The sequence below is a fragment of the Sus scrofa genome, chromosome X (assembly GCF_054392235.1).
Source record: "Sus scrofa isolate SSC_HxYL_T2T_F1_AM1 chromosome X, Sscrofa_HxYL_maternal_Yorkshire_Landrace_v2.0, whole genome shotgun sequence".
Classification (NCBI taxonomy): domain Eukaryota; kingdom Metazoa; phylum Chordata; class Mammalia; order Artiodactyla; family Suidae; genus Sus; species Sus scrofa.
The window spans coordinates 49,891,423-49,910,258 of record NC_139401.1 but is presented as its reverse complement, the minus strand read 5'-3'; the positions used below and the strand labels follow the sequence as shown (position 1 = coordinate 49,910,258).

The window sequence follows — 18,836 nt, the reverse complement described above, 5'->3', positions numbered from 1 at the left end:
AAAAAAAAAGATCTTGGGAGTTCCCATTGCAGCTCATTGGTAACAACCCCAACTAGTATCCATGAGGACATGGGTTCAATCCTTGGCCTCACTCAGTGGGTTAAGGCTCTGGCATTGCAGTGAGCTGTGGCATAGGTCTCAGACATGGCTTGGATCCTGTGTTGCTGTGGCTGTGGTGTAGGTCGGCAGCTGCAGCTCTGATTTAACCCCTAGCCCAGGAACTTCCATATGCCTCGGGTATGGCCCTAAAAAGCAAAACAAGAGAAAAGAAAAAGAAAGAAAAAAAAGATCAAAGATTGTAAATTTTAAAATCTAACTTTACACCTCAAAGAACTAGAAAAAGAAGAATAAACCAAGCCCAAAGTTAGTAAGAAGGAAGGAAATAACAAAGACCAGAGTGGAAATATATGAAATAGAAGCTAAAAAGACAATGAAAAGAATCAATGAAACTAAGAGCTGGTTTTTGGAAAGATAAACAAAATAAACAAACCTTTAGCTAGACTTACCAAAATAAGAGAGAGAGAAAACTCAAATAAGTAAAATTAGAAATGAAAAAGGAGTCAGATGTGCACAGGATAAGTGACTACTATGAACAAGTATATGCTAATAAATTGGACAACCTAGAATAGATAAATTCCTGGAAACATACAATTTACTAAGACTGAATCAGGAAGAAATAGAAAATCTTAACAGTTTAACTACCAGCAAGGGAATTGAATTAGTAATCAGAAACCTTCACCAGACCAAACAGCCTCACTGGTGAATTCTACCAAACATTTAAAGAAGAATAAATGTCAGTCCTTCTCAAATTCTTCCCAAAAATAGGAGAAAATGCTCCCAATCTCATTTTATGAGGTCAGCATTACTCTGATACCTGTCCAGATAAGGACACTAGAAGAAAAGAAAATTATATGTCAATACCCTGAATTCAACACTACATTAAGAGGATACTACATGCTCAAGTGAGATTATTTCAAGGATAAAAGGATGGTTCAACATTCACAAACCAATCACATTAACAAAATGAAGTATACAAGTCATATGATCATCCTAATAGATGCAGGAAAAGCATTTGACAAAATTCAACATCATTCATAAATAAAAATTTTCAATAAACTGGGTATAGAGAGAATGTCCTGCAACATAATAAGAGCCACATATGACAAGTTCACAGATAACATTATATTCATTATACTCTTACAGAAAAAGCTTTCAGTTTTTCCTCTAAGATAAGGATGATCACTTTTGCCACTTTTATTCAACATAGTACTAGAAGTTGTAGCCAGAGCAATTAGGCAAAAAAAAGAAAGAAAGAAAGGGTATTCATATTGGTAAAGGGAGAAGTAAAACGGTCTCTATTTGCAGGTGACATGATAGATCCAAAACCCTAATGATTCTACATACACACAACAACAATTAGAATTTATCAGCAAACTCAGTAAAGTCTCAGGATACAAAATCAATACACAAAAATATTCAGCTATATTTCTATACACTAACAATGAACTATCAGAAAAGAAATTAAGAAAACAATTCCACTTACTTTTTTTTTTTTTTTTTATACACCATGCCTGCAGCAGGTGGAAATTCCTGGACCAGGGATCGAATTCATACCACAGCAGTGACCTGAGCTAATTTAGTGACAATGCTGGATCCTTAACCCACTGCACCACAAGGAAACATTCTCATTTACAATTGCATAAAAAAAATACAATAAATAAAATACCTAGGAATAAATTTAACCAAGGAAGTGTAAGATCTGTACCCTGAAGGCTATAAGACATCTATGAAAGAACTAGAAGAAGACACACAAAGAATGGAAAGATATTCCATGCTCGTGGATTGGAAGAATTACTATTATTAAAATGGTAATACTGGAGTTCCAGTCGTGGTGCAGTGGTTGACGAATCCGACTAGGAACCATGAGGTTGTGGGTTCGTTCTCTGCCCTTGCTCAGTGGGTTAAGGATCCGGCGTTGCTGTGAGCTGTGGTGTGGGTCGCAGACAGGGCTTGGATCCTGCATTGCTGTGGCTCTGGCGTAGGCCGGTGGCTACAGCTCTGATTCGACCCCTAGCCTGGGAACCTCCATATGCCGTGGGAGCGGCTCAAGAAAAGGAAAAAAAAAAAAAAAAAAGTGGTAATACTACCCAAAGCAATATACACATTCAGTGCAATCCCTATCAAAATTTCAATGGCGCTTTTTTCATGGAAACAAAACAAACAATCCTAAAATTTGTTGGAACCGCAAAAGACTCTAAATAGCCAAAGCAATCTTGAGAAAGAAGGACAAAGCTGGAAACATCACCCTCTGTCATGGGCAAACAACTTGAGAACATTGTTTGCATTCCTGTCCATATTTCTTGTTCACTGTTTTCTTCTTTATCTTTTTTCCCTCTGGTCACATCTTAACTCTTGCATTTTGCCATCCACTCCTTCCTTCTTAACCCACTGTAATTTGCCATCTACCCCCATCTCTCCATGTTCTCTACAAGACTGCTAGTGTCCTTGTTGCTGCATCAGCCTTATTTTTATGTAATATTTGGCACGTTGACCACTCCTTCCATTTTGGAAGATGATTTGCCCTTGGTTTCTATGAAATTACACTCTCCTGGTTCTACTCTTTACTCTGTCTCAGTGAATTGTTCCATCATTCAGCCAGCTACCTCAGTCAAAATCTAGGCTTTCTCTTTGACTATTAACTACCACATGCAATCCATTCACTAATCATGCTGATTTTCACCTCCTAAATATTCTCTTATTCAGAGATTCTACCAGGGGTTCATGGACTCTGGAAGGTTTCAGAGAATTTATGAACATACTGAATTGTAGGCAAAATTTGGTAAGACTGTGTGTGTTAGCATTTTTCTGGGCAGAATGTGAAAGACATAGCTTTCATTACATTCTCAGACAGGTCTGCGACTCAACAAAACAGTTAAACACCATTGCAATAACCTCATCCATTTATCTTCACCTATACCCCCTCCACTCCACTCTGACCAAATGTAGTCACTACAAAGAACTGTTTTTCTGCAACTAGAGATTTTCATACTAAGTGAAGTAAGTTGGAAAGAGAAGGACAAATATCATATGATATCACTTACGTATGTGGAATCTAAAACATGGCACAAATGAACCTATCTACAGAACAGAAACAGACTCACGGACATAGCAAACAGACTTGTGGTTGTCGGGGGTGGGGGGGGAGGGAAATGGACTAGGAATTTGGGATTAGTAGGTGCAAACTATTACATTTAGAATGGATAAACAACAAGGTCCTATTTCATAGCACAGGGAACTATTTACATTCTCTTGGGATAGAACATGATGGAAAATAATACAGGAGTTCCTGTAGTGGCTCAGCGGTTAATGACCCCAACTAGCATTCATGAGGACCTGGGTTCGATCCCTGGCCTTCCTCATTGAGTTAAGGATTTGGCGTTGCCGTGAGCTGTGGTGTAGGTTGCAGATGAGGCTTAGATCCCATGCTTCTCTGGCTGTGGTGTAGGTTGGCAGGTGTAGCTCGGATTCAACCCCTAGCCTGGGAACCTCCACATGCTTTGGGTAGGGCCCTAAAAAGATAAAAAAAATAAAAAATAAAAAGAATTACTTAAAAAAGAAAATAATATAAAAAAGAATGTATGTATAACTGTCACTTTCCTGTATAGCAGAAATTGGCACAACATTGTAAATTGACTATAATAAAAATATTTTTAAAAGAACTATTTCTCCATATAACAGTCTCTCTGCTCTCTTAGGTCCACAAATAAGGAGGGAATATTGCTGAAGACATGGACCAAGGCTAGCAGGGATGGATGCACTCTGTTTCAGGGGGCTCCTGTGTGCCACTGTGGCCTGCTCCTCTCCCATCTTTCTTCCAACAGATCATTTACTCTTTGTCTTTTCCTCCCTTCCCCTCATCTCTCCTTCTTCAACTTCTCCTTTTCTCTTTTATGCATTCTTTCTCTTCCCCAGATTCTCCCTCATGATTTATTAACCTGTTAATTATAGGATAATCATATCTTTGACCACAGTGCTTGAAGCCTCTTAAAATCAAGACTAGAGAGGCAGCATTCACCTAGCTCATTAGCTCTTACATGCAGAATCCCCAGCACACTCTCCATAGATGAGGAAAGGGGAGTTGGGGTGGGGAGTGCTGAGCTTGGAGATATGAGGTCAATAAGTAGGGAGATCCTAGGAGTTCCCGTCGTGGCTCAGTGGTTAACAAATCTGATTAGGAACCATGAGGTTGTGGGTTCGATCCGTGGTCTTGCTCAGTGGGTTAAAGATCCGGCATTGCCATGAGCTGTGGTGTAGGTCGCAGATGCAGCTTGGATCCCGCGTTGCTGTGGCTCTGGTGTAGGCTGGCGGCTATAGCTCCGATTAGACCCCTAGCCTGGGAACCTCCATGTGCCTCAGGAAGGGCCCTAGAAAAGGCAAAAAAAAAAAAAAAAAAAAAAGTAGGGAGATCCTAGCCCCAGGTATAGCTGTAATGAGTTAGGAGAAATATGTGGGCCAGGTCAAGGAATCATAGACCTTATAGCTTTTTTTTTTTTTTTCATAGACCTTATAGCTTTTTTTTTTTTTTTTTTTGTCTTTTTTTGCTATTTCTTGGGCCGCTTCCGCAACATACGGAGATTCCCAGGCTAGGGGTCGAATCGGAGCTATAGCCACCGGCCTACGCCAGAGCCACAGCAACGCAGGATCCGAGCCGTGTCTGCAACCTACGCCACAGCTCAAGGCAACGCCAGATCGGTAACCCACTGAGCAAGGGCAGGGACCGAACCCGCAACCTCATGGTTCCTAGTCGGATTCGTTAACCACTGTGCCATGACGGGAACTCCCCTTATAGCTTTTAATTCAAACTTAAAATCTGGAAGAAATTTTAAAAGGTATCTAACCCAATCTTCCTCTCATCCCATCCTTCTTTATTCTTTTCTTTTCTTCACCCCATACATCCATCAACAATTTTTTTGCTCCATCTTAAAATTTATTCCATTCTGTTCCTTTGATTTATGTGTCTATTCTTTCTTTAAAACCATTGTCCTATGTACTGTAGTTTTATAGTACTGTAGCTATCTTAAAAATTGGGTAGAGTGAATCCTCCAAATTTGTTCTTGAGTATTGCTTTGGTTGTGCTAGGTATTTTGCTTTTCCATATGAACTTTAAAAGTATTTTGCCTATATCTACAAAATAGCTTAGTGAGGTTTTGACCAAAATTATGTTGAATCTGGAGTTCCCGTGGTGGCTCAGTTGTTAACGAATCCGACTAGGAACCATGAGGTTGCGGGTTCGATCTCTGGCCTTGTTCAGTGGGTTAAGGATCCGGTGTTGCCATGGCTCTGGCGTAGGCCGGTGGCTACAGCTCCGATTCAACCCCTAGCCTGGGAACCTCCATATGCCGCTGGAGCGGCCCAAGAAAAATGGCAAAAAGACAAAAAAAAAATTATGTTGAATCTATAGATCAAGTTGGGAAAAACTTATATTTTAACAATATTGAGTCTTCCTGTCCATGAACATGGAATATTCCTCCATTTATTTAGATCTTCTTTGATTTCTTTCATTAGTGTTTTGTAGTTTTCCACATTCAGATACTGTACGTATTTTGTTATATGTATACCTATTTCGTTGTTTTGCAGCTATTGTAAGCAGTACTTTTTTCTTGAAATTTCAAATTATAATTTTTATTATTGGCATATAGGAGAGCAATTGATGTTTGTGTATTGGCCTTGTATTCTGTAGCCTTGCTATATACACTCTCATTAGTTGCAGAGAGGTGTTTTTTCATAGATTGTTTGGAATTTGCCATAATCCTACATATTTTGATAAATTGCATTTTCATTTAACTCAAAATATTTAAAAATTTCTCTTGAGACTTCTTCTTTGATCCATATGTTATTTAGAAATATGCTGTTTAATCTCTAAACATTTGGGAATTTCCTGGAAATTTTTGTTACTGATTTCTAGTTTAATTCCACTGTGGTATGAGGGCATACTTCGTAAGATTTCTGTTCCTTTAAATTTGTTAAGATATGACAATTTCCGTTGTTGCTCAGTGGTAATGAACCTGACTAGTATCCATGAGGACACGGATTTGATCCCTGGCCTTGATCAGTGGGTTAAAGGATCTGGTGTTGCTGTGAGCTGTGGTGTAGGTTACAGATGCGGTTCAGATCTAGCATAGCTGTAGCTGTGGTGTAGACCAGCTCCGATTCTACCCCTAGCCTGGGAATTTCCATATGCCATGGGTGTGGCCCCTCCCCTCCAAAAAAGACAAAAAAATTATTAAGGTGTGTTTTATGGCCCAGAATATGGTCTTTCTTGGTGAGTGTGTATTACAAGCTTGAGAAGAATGTACATTCTGCTGTTGTTGGAGGGAGTCTATAATTGCCAATAAGATCAAATTGATTGATAGTGCTGTTCAGGTAAAAATAGATACCAAATCTTTCCTCTTATCTTTCTCCATCATCAGTATCCTAGCCCAGGCTATCATGGTCTCTTGCCAAGACCTCCTAACTGGTCTCATCACTAGCTTCCTAACCTGTTTCCAGTTTTGCCCCCACTATAATCCATTCTCCAGACATCAGACAGAATGATCATAGTCAAGTCACTCTCAGTTCAGAACCCTCCAAAAGCTTGTTATTGTACCTAGAATAAATACCTTACCATGCCTGATGTGGTCCTATACAGGCTTGCTCCAGAATTTCTCTCCTACCTCATAGTACCAGTCTGCCCTCTTGCTCTCTCTAGTCAGACTTCTTGAAATCCTTGAATACATCAAACTCATTGCCACTCTTGGGCTTTTGCTCTTGTGTTTCATCCTCCCTGGGATGGTGTGCCTCTGGATCTTCCTGCCTTCTTGTCATTCAATCTAGCCTTAACTGTCACCTCAGAGAGACCTTCCTTGACTACTCTATTTAATCTTGTAGCCTATAAGTGCCAATGCAATCAAGTTGATTGATAGTGCTGTTCAGGTAAAAATATATCCCAAATCTGTTCAGGGATTTTTCCCTGACTATTCTATTTAATCTTGTTCCCTAGTCACACTACCTTTGGACATCTTTTTTTCATTCGTCTTCAGAGCTTTCTGAAATGATCTCATTCCTGTCTTTGTTGGTTGTTTGTATCTGTCATCTTTCTCTAAAATGTGAGCACTGGAAGAGCAGAGACCCTCTTCAACACTGAATTGTCAGCACCTAGAACAGTCTGGCACCTAAATATTCACTGAATGGCTGCACTTCTCTTTGAACATTTCCAGTAACTTGGAGCCGATTACTTTGATCCATGAGGCAGCCAATGCATCTTTGGATGATTTTGAATGTTAGAAATTGCGTCTTTCTACTGAGCTAAGTACTGGATTCTTGACCATATAAACAGATTAGAAGAGGGGAAAAACGTATGATCATTACAAAAGATGCTGAGAAAGCCTCTGATGAAATTTAACATCTGAGAGTGACTGAAAAAAGCTCTAAGCATATTAGGAATAAGAGGGAACTTCCTTAAGCAGATTAAAAAGCATCCTCTAAAATCCTACAGCAAACATATGTAATGATTAAACATCAAAACTTTTCCTTTTAAGATAAGCAACAAGACAAAAATACCCATTATTGGCCCTTTTGTTCAGCATTGAATTGGAGATCCCTCATATTAAAGGAAGGAAATGAAATAGCAGGAATAGGGATTTGGAAGGAAGAAACAAAACTCTCATTTTATTTTATTTTGTTTTTTTTCTTTTTTAGGCCTCACCCGCAGCATATAGACATTCCTAGGTTGAATCAGAGATGCAGCTGTCAACCTATGCCACAGCTACAGCAACTCGGGATTTGAGCCACATGTACGATCTATACCACAGCTCATGGCAACACCAGATCCTTAACCCACTGAGCAAGGCCAGGGATCGAACCTGAATCCTCATGGATATTAGTCAGGTTCTTAACCCGCTGAGTCACGACAGGAACTCCAAAACTGTCATTTTAATCTGCTTTCTCATATCTTTCACCCACTGGTCTTTGGTTTCCTGAAGGCCCACAGACCAAAGCAGTCCCTTCTTCATGACAGTCCAGGTCTTCTTCTGGCTCTGGGCCTCAGTCACTTCATCTTGAAAATGAAGGGTTGGACAAGGTTATCCCAAAAGCTCCTTGTGGTTCCATCTTTCCATAATTCTTTGAGCCCATACCATCTCTCCTGCAGGCTAAACATCTCTGTTTTCCTCAACAGTCACCAATAGTGATGACTTCCAGAGCCCTCCTTTTCTATCAACACACTCCATCTGCGGGAGGGGACGGACACCCGGACTCATATGGAGTTCCCAGGCCAGGGATCAGATCTGAGCTGCAGTTGTGACCTATGCCTTAGCTGCAGCAAAGCTGGATCCTTAACCCACTGTGCTGAGCTGGGCATCAAACCTGCATGCCAGTGCTCCAGAGATGCCACCAATCCTGTTGTGCCACAGCAAAACCTCCACAATCCATTTTTAAAAGAATATATGGTACCCAAAACTGGGGCAGAAAGTGAAAAAAGGATAGGGCCCAAGAAGATTGAAGTTGAGGGAGTTAGATTGAAAACACAGTATAGAAATGAAATGGTAGAGAGAGGCAGCAGAGGGAATGGATCAGGATGTGGGGGTGCAGAGGACAGCATCTGAGGAGAAGTTACCTGGTTGGGGGAGAGCTCCTTGACCTCTTTCCCTGGGGTAACAGGAGGATCCCCGGCATGGTTTGGGGGACAGCAATGGGAACCGAACTTGTGGTTCTGTGGCACTTGGTGGTTCTGTCAGTCCTTCCTTCCAGCTACCCTTGGGCTCCAGGACCCTCCCTCCCCATAGCTGGGGCAGAGGGAGAAGGAATGACAAAAGCCAGCTCAGGATGGGAAGGGAGGCTGCACAGAGCCAGGTCCCTGTCCAGGAGGCAGGAGCAGCCGCCACAGTGGGAGGGAGCAGCAAGCCAACAGCTGAGTGAGACAAGGCCTGGGTTATTTTTTTTCCAGTTTGTTGGCATGTGGGTGGATTTTTCTCCTTTTTTCTTTTCTCCTGCTCTCTGCCGTTTCCACAGAGATGTGGGAGTTTGCAAATTTGTCTCAGTGGAGGGTAGAGGCAAGAGCTGATTTGGGGGGTCCTTGTTAGGGACCAGGGGAGCAATTCAGGCAGCAAGAAAACTAGGATCCATTCCCTGATGATATCACTGGGGTGAGAAAGGCTCTCACTCCCTCTCTCCTTTTCCCGTGAAGCAGCAGGGGTGACTTCTCACCTCTGTTCAACTCTTGGCTCTAAAATCCATCCCACTTGGTTATTGCAAAAGGCTCTCTCCACTTCTTCCCTTGCTCTGCAATGCCAAAGGACCTTTCCCTCAGGGCCTTGGACAAACTATGGGCACACCTGAAACTCTTCTGCCTCAAGGCTTCCCTCCTTTCCAGTATGACCAGGGATTGGGAGTGGGGGCTGAGGAGCTTTCCTTTCTTCCTAGTTATACATTTAAAGATTAAAAAAAAAAAGAGTACTTATAGCACATGCTAAGTGCCAAATGAGTGTTTCAGGCTTTCAGAATTAAGGGCTGAAAGAATTGAGGTCTGGGTAATTTACGGAAGGCTTCTAGAAGGATGCAGGACCTAGAAAAACTGAGACAGTAGGTGAGGGCATGCCAGGCAGAGGCAAAGAGCGCAGGGCTGTGGGTCTGGATACCTAGATGCTGATCCCGGTTCTGCCATTAACTTGTGATGTTGAAAAAGGAAGTTACTTCTCTTCTCTGGGGCTGTCTTTCCTCATCTGGAAAACAGGCTGAATCTCTAAAGCTCTACAGATTTGTGGAGTCTGAATCCTGATTCCTGGCTTGGGGGTTATGCGCCATCTAATGAGATCATGTGTATCCAGAATGTGTTGAACACTGTCGAGGGGTTATATGACCAATGGTCGCAGTTTGCCTGGGACTCAGAGGGTCCCTGGGAAGCAGAACTTCAGTGCTGAGACAATCCTGGGCAAACCAGGATAGTTGATCACCCTTGCTAGGAGACCCCATCCACTACCTGTCAGGATCCTTATTGCTATCATTATCATCATTATCATTATCATTACCACTAGAGGGCAACACTCTCTTATGCCTGAAAACAGGTCTTGCCCCCCCCCCGCCCCCCCCGCCGCCAGCCGAAAGGTACAGAACTATCCCCTCATTCCAGGACCGACCAAATCCTCTCAATCCTTCTCCTGCAAAGGAGAACACGAAGGAACAGAGAGATCTGTGACCCTTGAATCTCAGGAGTCTCCTTTTGGCCTTGCCAGCTGCTCGTGCTCTGATTTTACCAACTGTGAGCTGGCTTTCTCCTTCCTAAAGAATTGATTTCCATATTAACCTTCCAGCTATTATTACATCAAATTGTAGTTACAATTTACCTATCTACGTACTCCATTCAATTGTTGATTCATGCATTCAACAAAACTGGAGTGCTTATTGCTTACCTACCATTTTGCAGGCTTTTCGCCAGACTCGTGGTACTGTGTGTGTGGGGGGGGCACAAAACAGACGGAATATCTGCCCTTGTAGAGCTAACAGTCTAGTTGAGGGAGGTGGGAGGGAAGCAAACAAAGAACCACACAAATCAATACGTAATTACACGCTTGCTAAGTTCAAGGAAGGAGAAGGACTCACCGAAAGCGTATATCAGAGGGATCTGCCTCATCTGGGAGTGAGAGAAGGTACCGCTGATGAACTGACATTTGAACTGAGATCTGAAGAATGAATAGGCGGTAAGTAGGCAAAGGCAGCAGAAAAGAGCTTTCTATGCCAAAAGAACAGCAGGTATGCAGGGCCTGAAAGGGGAAGAGCCCAGCTCCCAGGAGGAGCTGTTTGCTTCTTGAGGGCACAGCCTGTCTCTTGTTCATCTCTTGTTATAGCTCCAGGCCTGGCATACAGACATGCCAAATAAATGTCTGTGGAATTGAATTGGATGAAATTTTGTCATGGAAATTATCATAGGTTGGAGGTCAAAAGATGTAACCTCTGGTTCCACCTGTTCTGGGCAATTTGATTTTCCAACTGCTTACGGCACACAAACCGTGGGCTGGGACCTGGGTCTTTTCCAGGTGGGGGGACTGAAAGGCAAACGAAAGGGTTTCTGTCCTTCAGTAGACAGGCTCCTTCCACTCTCTGGGCCTCTTTTTCTTTGGTTCTAAAATGAAGGATTGAGGAGTTCCCGTCGTGGCACAGTGGTTAACGAATCCAACTAGGAACCATGAGGTTGTGGGTTCGATCCCTGGCCTTGCTCAGTGGGTTAAGGATCCGGCGTTGCCGTGAGCTGTGGTGTAGGTCGCAGACTTGGCTCAGATCCCACGTTGCTGTGGCTCTGGCGTCGGCTGGTGGCGGCAGCTCCAATTGGACCCCTAGCCTGGGAACCTCCATATGTCGTGGGAGCGGCCCTAGAAAAGGCAAAAGGACAAAAAAATAAAGTAAAATAAAATAAAATAATAAAATGAAGGGTTGAGGTTATGGACCTCTAAGGCCCCTTCAGGCTGTCATAGTCTTGACCTGCCCCTCCCAGAATACCTGCCGGTTAGATGGGGTTAGATGGCAGTGGGAACAGTGGAGCAGATGCTTCCATTTCTCCTGCCCTCTGGGGTGCCACATAGAATAGGATGGGGGAAACACAGACTTGGGTTCTGTTTATGGATCATTCTCCCTTTTACAAAGCTCTCTCGGGAGCAGTTAGGGTTCACTGCTTTTGGTCAGAATGTTCCAGAATTCCATGAACTTTTGGTCCTTTCTTTCCTGTTTTCTCTCCCCATCTGCCCCCCTCCCCAGCCTTCTTTTCTACATCTAGAACTGTGTTTTGCAGATGTCATCTTATCCAACCAGTGTTTACATTCCCTATGCAATAGACCCTCCAGATGAGGCTGTCCAGCCACTATTCGAAGACCTCCATTGACAGTGAACTCACCCTCCTCACTAGGCTTTGCCTATGAGAAGTTACTTCCCTCTGGGAATCTGTCTCCCTGTAATTTTCACCCAGTGCTTCTGGCTGTGCCTTTCGGAGCTAAACAGAATAATTCCTCTACATTGCCCCCACTCCCGGACAGCCTATTGGACATTTGAAGCCAGAAATCACATCTTCGTAAGCCTACTCTCCTCCGGGCCAAATATCATCTGTTCCTTCAAATGTTCTTCATTGGTTCAAATCCCCTTAGCATCTGTAAATATAGTTTAGTTTATGTAAGATTTATATCCCACCTACTTGATGGAGGATATTAGGCGACTCATCAGTTACAACATGAAAGAAAGACAATTAGGGATAAAAATGTGGAAGAAAACAGACCAGAGACCATGTAAAGGAAGCACGAATAGATGTTGCCAGGTACCTAAAATGAACTGGATTATAATTGGACTCTGAATTTGGCTCAAAGTTTTATGGCAGCTAGGACAAAATTGGAAACACATTGGGTTATGTGGTTTTATGTTCTGACAGAATCGAGCTTACAAATCATCTTCAGAGAGAAATTTTTTCCTAAAAGGAAACCCAGACTAGCCTATTAGGATTGCTTTCTGTGAGACTGTTGGAGACTGACAGGCACTTTGCATACATCTTGCCCCTTCCCCCACTAGGGAAAAAGGGGCTAGAAGGATAATTAATTAATTAGTGAAATGCTGTCTCAGTTTTAAGCACCGCTCTCTTTAGGGATCCCCACAGGGATGAATCTTCCTTTTCTGTTCCTTTTTTCTTCTTCTATGTTCCTCACAGATGGTCATTTTCCTACCGTTCTGCTCTTTACAGTTGTCAGTCTTAAGTCCCTTTGGAATACCCGTCCTCAGGAAATAGCCCAAGTAAGGACTTGTAGCCTAGTGGTCACACAGCAATTATGTGCGAATCATTTCTCTCTGGTCCCAGCATCCTCATCTGAAAAATGAGGTAATATCTAAGGTCCCTTCAGCTTGAATAGTCTGAACTGTAAACTCTTCGAGGGAAAGACCAATGATTTTTTTAAAAAATTTTATTTTCCCATCTTGTGTCTGGCAGCTAACAGTATAGGAGGAGATCTGCTTGTGGATAGAGCTGTGAGAATCCAATAGGAAAAACCAATTCGAACAGATGCCACCTTTGAATCTGAGGAAAATATTTCATGGCTTTCACCATCATGAGGAGTTCTTGTTGACTTGTTACTGGCAGCGGTGAGGTGTGGTTTTGGGGGTTCTTTCCTGCTTTAGCTCTGCATTCCTTGACAAAGCTGGCCCTGGGGTAAGGGAAATTGGAACAATCACACAGGGGGCTGAGGCTTCTGGGAAATGGCTCTGGGAGGCAGCAGGCAGGAAAAGAAGCCAGTGCCACAGCCTCTGCTGAACAACAGCTAACCAATACAAAAGTCACCGTATAGTGTGAAATATTTGGTACTCCTAATATCCATGTGGAACCCCCCTCTCCTCCTGCTCTAAAACCTTCCATGACTTTTCATAGCCTATAACAGAAGGTCCAGATGCTCTAGTTTGGCTTGGGCGTCTTCTCTAAACGGAATCAACCCATCTCTTACAACGCACACACATGCACGCAGGCAGGCACGCATGCATGTGCTTCTCCTTCTCTCCTCAGCCAAACTACGTGTGGTTCCTTAAGCGCACAATTTTCCCGACTCGGTTCCTTTCGCATCCATGGCACATGGCTCCCTTCAATAAGTGTTTCTCAACTCTACCACTTCTACCTGTAGAAATCCTAAGCTCAGCTCAAATACCTTTACATCTATAAAGACCTCCCAGCACCTCAGTCTTGGCGTCTCCAACACCTGTGCTTTGCATAGCCTGTCTCTTTGTGACTTACTAATGTAATTCTCTGACTAGACTGGGAGCTCCCTTAGGGCACGGGCTGTGTTTGATTCACCCAGACATCTCCATCTTCCTTCCCTGCTTTGTCTTTCTCCAGAGCGCCTACCACCATCTGGGTTAGTTTCCTGGGGCTATGGTAACAAAGTACCACAAACCGGCTGGCTTAAAACAACATTCACTCTCTCACAATTCTGGGGGCTAGAAGTCCAAAATCAAGGTGCTGGTAGAGCCATGCTCAGGTCTATGAAAGCTGTAAGGAAGAATCCTTATGTGCCTCTTGCTTAGAGACCCCAGTCTTTGCCTCCATCTTCACATGGCGCTGTGTGGGTGTGTATGTGGGTGTGTGTGTGTGCCCAAATTTCCCTTTTCTTTTAAGGACACCACTCATTAGATTAGGACCTATGCCAATAGAGTAGGACGTCACTTTAACTTGATTATATCTGTAAAAACCCTAATTTCCAGAATAGGTCACATTCATGGGGCAGACATCAAGTTTGGGGAGATACTATTCAACCTGGTACATCATATGACATGTTCTGTGGGTCTTATTCTTTATTGTCTCTCTCCCCGACTAGAATGTCAGCTCTATGAGGTTCAGAACTGTTGCCTATTTTCTTCATTGCTAGAATACTGATTGACACATAGCAGACAGTCAATAAATGTTTTGTGACCGAAACTTTGTACCTATCTGCCTCTGACTCTGCAAGGGTATCTGAGTGAGAGAAGCAGGGATAGGGACAGGAATGCAGGCATTGCCTAGAACATCATAAATGCTCTGTAAATGTTTGCTGGATAAGAAGTTCCCTTGTGGCACAGTGGGTTAAGGATCTGGTGTTGTCACTGCTGAGGTTCAGGCCACTGTTGTGGTGCAGGTTTGATCCCTAGCCCAGGAACTTCCACATGCTGTGGGCTTGGCCAAAAAAGAAATGTTTGATGGATGAGTATTAGTATTTGATTGATATGTCAATTTAACCTTTATGGAGCACCTATGTTGTACAAGGTACTGGGGAAAGATACAGAGAAGTGAGAAGGAAACATCTGAGCATCCTGGCTATGCATATGTATGACCTCTGGGTTTCACTTTCCTCATCTGTAAGATGGAGGCAATGCCATTATCTACCTCATAAGATTGTCATGCAGATTAAGCATGTAAAGTACTTAGCACAGTGCCCAGCACAGGGTAAGCACCATAGATGTGATATTATTACTATAGTTACTGTTACATGCTAGACTCTATGCAAAGCGTTTTTAAAAATCAGCTTTATCGAGACACAATTCACAGACCATAAAATTCTCCCTTTTAAAATGTACAATTCAGTGGTTTTTAATTAACAGGGTTGTGCAACCATCACCAGCGTCTAATTTTAGAAAATTTTCATTCTCCCTCCCCGAAACCCCAGAGCAGTCACTCCTCTTTCCCCAACCCATGCCCTCACCCCTGACAACCGATACTCTACGTTTTGTCTCTATGGATTTTCTGATTCTGGAATTTTGTATAAATGGAATCATGCAGCATGTGGACTTTAGTGTCTCTTTTAGCATAATTTAGCATAAAGTTTTCAAGGTTCATCCATGTTTTAGCATGTATCAGTACTTCATTCCTTTTCTTAAAAATTGGGGTATAGTTGATTTGCAATATTATATGTTTCAGGTGTACAATACAGTGATTCACAATTTTTAAAGCTTATACTCCATTTATAGTTATTATGAAATATTGGCTATATTCTCTGTGCTGTGCAATATATCTGTTGCCTAGTAATTTTATACATAGTAGTTTGTATCTTTTAATTCCCTATCCCTATCTTGCCCCTTCATCCTTCCCTCTCCCCATTGGTAACCACTAGTTTGTTCTCTATATCCGTGAGTCCATTTCTTTCTTGTTATATTCACCAGTTAATTCTTAGGTTTTCCATATAAGTGACATGATACAGCTTTTGTCTTTCTCTGTCTGACATTTCACTAAGCACAATACCCTCCAAGTCCATCCATATTGTTGCAAATGGCAAAATTTCATTCTTTTTATGGTTGAGTAGTATTTCATCTTGTATATATCCCACATCTTTTTTTATCCGTGCATCAGTTGATGGAAACTCAGGTTGCTTCCCTATCTTTGCTATTGCAAATTACACTGCTATGAACATTGGGGTGCATGTATCTTTTCAAAGTAATGTTTTTGTTTTCTTTGAATACATACCCAGGAGTGGAGTTGCTGGATCATGTGGTAGTTCTATTTTCAGGAACTATATTGAGTTTTTTGAGGAACCTCTATATTGTTTTCCACAATGGCCGTACCAATTTACATTAAAGAAAAGGGTTCCCTTTTCTTTAAAATTTTTTTATTATAGTTGATTTACAATGTTCTGTCAATTTCTGCTATACAGCAAAGTGACCCAGTTATATGTTTATATACATACATTATCTCCCGTCATGTTCCAGCACAAGTGATTAGGTGTAGTTCCCTGTGCTATTCAGCAAGATCTCGTTGCTTATCCGTTCCAAATGCAATAGTTTGCATCTACTAATCCCACATTCCCAGTTCCTCTCACTCCCTCCTCCTTCCTCTTGGCAACAAGTCTGTTCTCCCTGTCCATGAGTTTGTTTCTTGGGTTCCCTTTTCTTCACATCCTCGTCAACATTGTTATTTGTGGTCTTTTTGATGATAGCCATTCTGACAGATGTGAGGTGATATCTCATTTTGGTTTTGATTTGCATTCCTCTGATGATTAGTGATGTTCAACATCCTTTCATGTGCCTGTTGGCCATCTGTATGTCTTCTTCGGAAAAATGTTTATTCAGGTCTTCTGCCCATTTTTAATGAGGTTGTTTGGTTTTTTTGATATTGAGTTGTATGGGCTGTTTATATATTTTGGAACTTCATTCCTTTTTATGACTGAATAATATTCCACTGTGTGTCTATACCACATTTAGTTTACCCATTCATCAACAGAGGAACATTTCATTGTTTTCACTTTTTGGCTATTATGAATAATGCTGCTATTAACATCATGTATAAGTTTTTGGGTGGACCTATGTTTTCATTTCTCTTGGGTATATTCCTAAGAGTTGATTCTAGGGTTACATGGTAAACCTACATTTAACATTTTGAGAAACTTCCAAACTGTTTTCCAAAGCAACCACACCATTTTACATTTCCACCAGCAAGGATTGAGGGTTCCAATTTCTCCGTACGTTTGCCAATACTTCTCTTTGTCCTCTTTTAACTATCTTTGTGGGTATGAAGTGGTATCTCTGTGTGCGTGTTTGTGTGTTAAGAAACTGATGTTTATTTTTCAACAGCTTTATTTCCATTTTCTGTTTAAGAACCTGTGGAAGACCAGTCTAAGACCACCCAGTGGTCGTTCCTACCCATTCAGTGGCTTGGGCAGCAGGAGCAGTCTTCAGTGGAGGGCTGAGCATTCTAATCTTCAGCAGAGAACTGCTGGATAGGCACAGAGGGCACTTACATGCTTTCAGACCAGCCTGTGCTCTCAGGATGGGTAGCAGTAAACTCAGGAGCTGGAGCGGTCCGTTTACCCTGAAAATCCTGCTCAGTCACAGCCATTCCCGCAGTGGCCTGTTTATCTTTTTCCATCTCTTTAGGGTCTCTGTAGAAGCTGAGATCAGGCTTGACCTCCTGTGGTGCTCACGGGAGATGATGCCACACACACGCAGAACTTCTCGGGCCACCATCTACCACATCAGACTTGCTGAGGGGGCTCCCTTGTTGTTGCACGGGGTGGCAGTGTCCACATGGCACAGAGGAGAATCTGTGTCACACAGAGCAACAGTGGGCATGGTAATATAAGACGCCTCTGTGAGAAGCTGGTAGTCAGCCGTGATATCAGTGACCACTGGAAATTGTGGCTCACAGAAGGCTGCCTGGATCTGGTTAAGGAAGATTCCAGGAGCGAAGTGGCCAGCAATAGGAATGGCCCCGGTGGCAGCAGCAAACTTCAGCACAGGTTGCTGGCCAGTATTCCTGGAGGATATGACACTGACATCAGCTGGGTTTTCAGTGGTACAAGCCACCAGCAGAACCTTCAGATTTATGATGTAGATGCCATCACTTTGCCTTTTGTATACATACTGTTCCATTTGTCAAAGTTGGTGCCAGCTAAGTGGGTTCCTGCTGCAAGGAATTTAAGGACCCCCTCCTCCTTCAGCTGCAGGACATCAAGGGCACTGGACATTGTGAAAGTTTCTCTTTAGGTTAGAACGGAAAGCTTGTTGTGGTTTTGCTCTGCATTCGCCTGATGGCTAATGATGTTGAGCATCTTTTCCTGTGCTTACTGGTCATTTGGACATCTTGGAGACTAAATCTATTCAAATCCTTAAAGGGGCAACATTTTAAAAAACGGGTTGTCTTTTTGTTGTTGAGCTGTAAGACTTCTTTACATATTCAGATACCTCATTTGCAAGTATTTTCTTCCATTCTCCAGGTTTTCTTTTTTATGCCAAATGTTTTTGCATGCTTTTTTCCCAAGACCACCCCTGTGAGGTAGGTGTTATTGAAAAGGAAATGGAAGTTCGGAAAGAAGCTGGAATTTAAATCCAATTCTGCCTGACTGAAAAACTCATGCTTTCTTGCTTTCTCTTCTACCCCGACCTGTTCACAAAGATGAAGGAAGACATGTTTCTGGCTTTAAGGAGCTTGGTCTAGCAGAGGACATGAAACAAGAACAAAAACGAATGCGCTATAAAGCAGAGTTCCACTTGTCCCACAAGCGTGGAGGAAGAGAGCACTTATGGCTAGGGAGATCAGGGCTGGCTTCAGTAAGGTGGCATTTAAATCTTGAAGGATGGGTACAGTTTCTTTGCATGGAGGTGAGCATTTCCAAAGGAGAGCAGAAAATGCGGGTTGAGCGCATGAAGGGAGCTTTGCTCCTAAGACTGGCTATGATGGGGAGTTCCAGGGCTTATTGGGGGGGGGGGGGGAAGATCCCGGGACTGCCTGTGATGTGGGCTAGAGAGAGGTCACCTGAGATAGGAGGTCCAGGAGTTGGACGGGATGGGGAATCTGACACTTGGAATTGGCAGACCTAAGG

General features: G+C 42.6%; 1 pseudogene; it reads right to left on the bottom strand.

Annotated features, from left to right (window-relative positions):
- Positions 1 to 17,130: 17,130 nt before the first annotated feature.
- On the bottom strand, positions 17,131 to 17,981 carry LOC100523761 (small ribosomal subunit protein uS2 pseudogene; annotated as a pseudogene).
- Positions 17,982 to 18,836: the final 855 nt, after the last annotated feature.